This window comes from Anser anser (assembly GCF_964211835.1).
Source record: "Anser anser genome assembly, chromosome: 4".
Lineage (NCBI taxonomy): Eukaryota > Metazoa > Chordata > Aves > Anseriformes > Anatidae > Anser > Anser anser.
In genome coordinates this window covers 77,940,568-77,946,894 of record NC_139724.1, presented here as the reverse complement: position 1 = coordinate 77,946,894, position 6,327 = coordinate 77,940,568, and the positions used below count along the sequence as shown (strand labels likewise).

General features: G+C 45.0%; 1 long non-coding RNA gene across 1 annotated transcript; it reads left to right on the top strand.

Moving 5' to 3' along the window:
• Positions 1–1,046: 1,046 nt before the first annotated feature.
• Positions 1,047–5,162, top strand: LOC310898749. Its single transcript, XR_014583601.1, has 3 exons — positions 1,047–2,180; positions 4,393–4,549; positions 5,081–5,162. It is a non-coding gene; the product is annotated as an uncharacterized lncRNA (long non-coding RNA).
• The last annotated feature ends 1,165 nt before the right edge of the window (positions 5,163–6,327 follow it).

Genomic DNA, 6,327 nt, shown 5'->3' with positions numbered 1-6,327 from the left:
TCATCTGCCTGGCAGATCTCCTGGGATGAGGTCAGCACCCGCAGATGCTGTGGATGTTGGGACAAGCAATCCGCTTTTTCACACTGCTGTGAAGCTGGCAGACATGTCCAGGGTCCAGATCCCAGCCACTGCCTCTGCTGAAGTATACCATTAGTAATTAAAATAGCAGAAGCAAAAAAATTATAATGCCATAAAATGTTCCTGGCTGGCAAGCTAAGAACTTAATCTGCCATCTCTTCCTCCCCTGGCCACCAGGTAGTAGTGTAAAACACGGCAATCTGCTGCTAGTACTGCCTCAAAGGATACAGAGACATTCAATAAAATAAGTAAATAATCTTAATAAGAGTAAGAAACTCTACCTCTGTGAACAGGGAGACAAAAATAAGTAAATATAAAAAAAATCTGTGCTTCACCAGAAGCTGTGTGCTTTTGGACTGTTTTTGTTTAGACCGTACATTTAGACTTTTCCAAGCGACATCCATCTGCTCCTAGCCGTGTGGAGCCAGCACTGAGCTGGTGTCCCAGTGCACCACGCTGTAGCACTGGTGAAATCTTCATGGGGCATGGCTGGGGACAGCTAGAGCCACGTAGCTGTTGGTTGCCCCAGCTGGTGGGAATAGCTCGTTCCCTTCCAAATTTCCGCTCTCGGTGGGCTGAAAGGGAAGATTTTACTCATCTCAGTGGATCAGAGCACCCCTTGAAGGTCAGGAAAGCGGTCATCATCGCTTCTACAAATGGGGAAACTGAGGCATGTGGTGGTGAGGAGGAAAGGGCTGGCCCAGAGTGCAGGGACAGGAACATTCCTGTGGCTGATCTGGGCAAAGAGATCCACACCTGTACCAGTGAGGGCTGGGTGCAGCCCATTTCAGATACACCAAGGCCTGGATCTGCATGGGGATGGTGGAGGTTTGGAAGCATTTGGGCTCAGCCCGCGGCAGAACCCTTCAGGAGGGAGCAAGGGCGGAAAGGGTGAAAGATGGGGACCCCTTTGTACCACGCAGGAACTGAACAGGAGAAACTGTCAGAGGGCTGGGTGGGGAGGGAGGGACAGGTGACAGGAGAATGAGGGGAAAACTTTTGTGTCTGGGATCAATTCTTCCAGCTTCTCCTCTTTCATTAGCAGCCTGGGCCATTTGGGGCTGGGGAGGCACAAAACCCAGCCACAACAGTGCTGCCCATTTATCCGCAGCCCGCAAGTGGACAAGAGGACTTATTCTCCAGGCCTTGAGAATGAAATCTTCCCAGGGTAGGAGGCCGAGCCCAGGGCTTTGGGGAAAAAAACCACCCTTTTCATTGCGAGTCATTAGGAAGAGATAAAGGTCTGCCTCGCTATTTCGCTTGTCCTGCCAGCGCACCTTCTCAGCCCTGGGACAACAGTGGGGCCATTTTAAAAGGCCCTCTAATTATCTATTTCCTCCCATTGCTACCACTTGCAGAGGGAGCTATGGAAAGAAAGAAAAGATTAAAAAAAAAAAATAAAAGGGCTTATTTCAACAGACCTTATCTGATAGCGCATTCAAGATGGGTTTCTCTCACTCCCCCTCTCTCCCAGCCCTCCCTCTGCTTTCTTTTCTTGCCTTGCTCTCCTTCCAACGCGGAGGGACCGGGTTTTGTTGTCTGGGCCGTGAGGAACACAGCCGAGCGGGGTGGGTGGAGGAGTGGTGACAGGGTTAACAAAGGAGGCCTCACTCTGCGGATAATGACTGGCCCCGCTGCCCTTTCAGGCAGGACACCCAAGCTCCCCGGTACCAGGATGTCTTTCAGGCTTGTCCTAATTCAGAGCCATTGTCCCGGGCTTTTCTAAAGGAGGATGACAGCTGACATCAGCTCTCTATCTGCAGCAGGTTTTGTCCTTTTCTTCCAGCTCAAGCCATAGATTTCCCTGGTTTGTTATGCAAAAACCAGCAGAGTCTTTTATTGATTTTTTTCTTCTTTCTGTAAAAGTGTGGTCCCGATAAATGCTGCTAGATACAGACATTTACCAAGTGCATTTCAATCTTTTTTTTTTTTTTTTTCCCATGTCTGTGCATAGGGTACTACTGAACTAGAGGTAAATTAGGGTGCAGATGCACAGCGCGGCAGCTACCACAGAGACTGCCTGTGAAGACACGCTGGCCATGCAGCGCCTTTCTTCTGGGAAAACACCCTGAGCTTGCCGCAGCCCCCACAAAGTCCCCAAGGCAAGTTTGGATCTTTGTGTGAACCCTTCCTACACCCTGTTCTTGGGCACAGCCAGAGGCAGGGGACAGTGCTAGAGGGATGGCTGCTCTCTCCCAGCCAGGCTGCTCTCGTGTCTTCAGCCCATTTTTGTAACTGCACTCCAAGGCATGTTCCCAGCCATGATTTTCCTACAACCTCTGCATTGTCTGAATCCCCCAGCTTCGCTTTTGGGTGGCATCCAAGGGCCATCAGAACAGGCAGCCTAATCCTCTAGGGAGTGACAAATAAATCCCTCCACAGGAGGAGAGGGGACTTGGTCAACAGGCCGTCAGTAAGCACAATTAAACACACCTTTTCCCGCTGCCATAACTCTGCTGCAAGAGACAAGGATGTGTCTGAATCCTTTGGGCTCTGGCTAGATTTTGTGTTGGGTTCAAGCATCTCTGCAACGCAGCAGTTTGCATTCTCCCAGTGCCATATACATACTACAAGTCTTAGAATTAAGTTCAGGATGATCAATTTGATCACTTAAACAGAACTTGATTTTCAGAAGGTCACAATTTCACCCCAGTACCCCTGCATCAGTTTTTATAGCTGATGCACAGCTGAAGCCTCTTGCAGAGAGGTATCCAGATTTGAAGAGCAGTCCCTAAGTAAAAGACCCTGTCCCTGCCCTGCCGCAAAGTGCTCCCACAGCAAACTCCTTTCCCTTCTCACCCAAGTTTTCCCAGCCCAGCTGCCCTGTTTTGCCTCTCCTCCTACCTTTTCTTTCCAGGTTACAGAATACTTTTATATGTGTATTTTCCTCAAATGACGTTGCTTGTGTGACTTCCCTCCTTACCTTCCATTTGATACACAGAGCATGAACTGTCTATGTCTCTGCCTTTGAAGGCATTTGGTTTTGAAACTGAATTGCTTTTGCGGTGTTTTTAGCATGATCTCTCATTTTTTTCACTTCTCTTCTGAAATATCACTACAACTGGATCAAGATTTCTACATCAGGGTGATCCCTGCTTTCTAGTAAGGTAAAGCACTCTCTCTCTCTTTGCTGCATCTGTAATTATACATATCCATTGGTCTCAGGAAACCTTTTTTTTTTTTTTTTTTTTTCTCCTTTAGTAAGTAGACTCACTGCATGAACTTCTACATATAAGTCACTACTAACACAGTTAATAAAAATCTAGCTGAATGCAGAGCAGAAGCAACTCCCAAGCTTCCCTAAAAGAATGTCTTTCAGGTTCACCTGTGTTCAAAGGACACTACGTGTAGTGTCGTTTAAGTTGCAGTATAGCACTAAGAAGTTGATTTCCACTCTAGAGAAGACACTTAATCACAATATCCATATCCAATTCCTATGTTTTTTTTAAGGTTAGCAGGAATCTGATACCAAAACTGATTAAGTGATAGCAGAGCTCAAGCTCTCCAGTCTGATCTGAACCAGCAAATAGACACTAATTCCCAAGGTGCAAACGCAAACCAGACAGCCCAGAAATAAGTAACAAACCACAGCTGCTTAAGATGTTGCAGAGTCGAAACGCTCACGCTCTGCTCGTTTGGCTGTTTGGAAATGTGGCAGGGAGCAGATCCCCCCACACATGGGCTACAGCTACACTCGTAAACAGAACGGGCCGGGATGCTGGTTGACGTCATGGCCAGCAAGGAGCCATCCTGTGCATTTTTTGTGCCGCCTGTCCTGAGCTTGGGCCAGCATCTCCCCATCAGCGCCTGGCTGTGTCTCAGGGGACAGCATGGGGCAGGACCATCAGCTCATCAGCTGAGGCCTGGTTCTCATGGTTAGCCTGGGTGCCCACCCCCATTTTTTGTTGGTTATGGTCTTATCCCCACAGCAGTCAACAGGAATATTGTAATGTTACCTAGGTGTAGATCAAAAGCTTACACCTTTGAGATAGGTAGTTTTCATTAAATGAATGAAACGAGTTATTAAGATTCAAAGGGAGATGCATCTTGCTTTTTGAGGTGCTTCTCTTAACCTGACTTCTGTCTTTAGAAACTTAAGACTATATCTTCATCTTGTTTCCCAGTGCTCCTGACAGTCCTTATGCTAGATAAATTCTTATCAGAGCCCAAAGAGAGAAAGCTGTTGTAGTCCTAAAATATCCCTGAACAGGGATGAAAATCCTCACGCCTCTGTACCCTCCTATTTAGTGAACATTTTGCACTAACCTCTTACAAACTAACGTAAAAACAATGTTTTTCATGATGTCTTTTCAGAGACTATTGCACTGTGACAGAAATCAAGGAGATCTCTGCAGACCATAACCACTTGCTGAGGGGAGGTTAAAGTTGCTGAAAATCCTATTTGACCTTCTCAATGGAGTTAATGAGTCAGAAGACTTCCTGTGGATAATCCAATGAGGTGGATAAAAAGGTCCTGAACTACTTGGCATGAAGTCAATGCCAGAGAATTCCCTTACCCTCTAATCCCCACGAGCAGAACAGCACAATCCCATCTTCTCTCAGGATTTTATGGGGTTGTCATCATTATTGTTGAGCTTTCTCTGTGGCCATTGTCTTTTATGGGAAAGCACAGTATATAAATTAACAACAAAATGTCTCCTATGTCAATCAGAAGCTCGATATTACAAGATACAGGAGAACTCTGCCCACAGTTTTGACATGTTTTCATTCTTTATTTTTATCTACAATGTCCTTGAGGAATCTTAGCTGTAGGCCAGGACCCAGCTGTACTGTGTTTAACACAAATTTAAGTTTAGTTAATTAAACTCAATATATATAGTAGATACTGTTCAAAACTTTTATTTGTTTCTTTGTTTATTCAGCCTGTTAGATGTTATAAAGCAGACTCAGAAAGACATTAAGTCTTTTTGTGAACTTCCAGGATGCAACTTCAAATGCAAAACTGTAACATCTGCAGCCTGCAGCTGACTTTTTCTTCCAGGTTTCAGAAGAATTTTACTAAAGAGCAGTCTGTCACGTTTAATGACGCATTGGGGATTCAACTGTCTGCTGTGATTTGAGGTAGAGTTTACCTCAAGGCATGTTAGCTCCCTGAAGAATTAGGTATCTAGTTGGGTCTGGTCATCTGGGCTCCTGGGAAAGCCATCAAGAGAGGGCCAACCCTCTGGGATGTGATTTCTGCTCTCCTAAAATATCATCAAAAAACAGTTTGTTTAATCACTCTGTGGAGAAGACAGCCTCTTTCTGATAAATTTTCAAGGCAGTGGATGACCAGTTTAGACGACATGACTAGCTTTTGGCTGATTACAGTTAGGTGATTTGAATCTTCCATTAAGTGGCTCCTGATTAATTACAACGTGCAAGTCTCTATTATCACATAAGTCATCTCTTAAGACTGTAGCATTAGAAGGCCCTGTTCAAATGATAGTCACTGTCAAGACAACAAGCTTTGTAGCCCCATTCTAGATTTATGGCCTTTATTATTGCTTTGAACTTCTACAGTGCCTTAACATTTATTCAGATTATAAAGCTGCACTGAATCCATTTTATTCACAAACTCTTTATAATTGGTCTCATTAGTTTCAAATGTAGGGATGCAGGGTTTAACCTCAAAGTACCTCCTCAAAGGGGTGCTGTAGGGCTCCTCAAAGCAGGTATTATCTTTCCTTTTTTATTTTATTTTACTTTTTTTTTTTCCAGGTGTGCTGAGTACCCATCTGTTCCCACTGTATTCAAAGGAAAAATATAGCCCAACGTGGAGGAGAAAGTCAAGATCACATTTTCATGGCTGAGGTCTGCAGCAAGGTAACTGAAGCTAATGAAACTAACTAGAACTGGTACAGAAAAGGGCTACTAAGGGATTAGGGACTAGAGAGCTGGTTTGATGAACAGGATCTAGAATTGCTTGGCCTGGTTAGGTTTGCAGATAAAGGCTAAGAAGGGATCTAACTGGTGACTAGAAATACATCTGGGAGTAATACACCAAAGTGGGGAGACAGCTATTAAAGCGAAAGGCCAGCGTTGGCACAGGAACAAAGGGATGGGAAACAGGCCACAGATAAATGTCAGGCTGGAAATTAGATGGTTAAAGTGCTAGTGAAGCAAGATCCTGGAAAGCCTCTGCTTTGGTGCAGAATGAAGGACAACCAACCTACATCACTGATAAAGGAAAAAACACTGGTCACTTTTTCCTTACATGCTTGCTGTAGACCTTCTTCTGGATGCTCT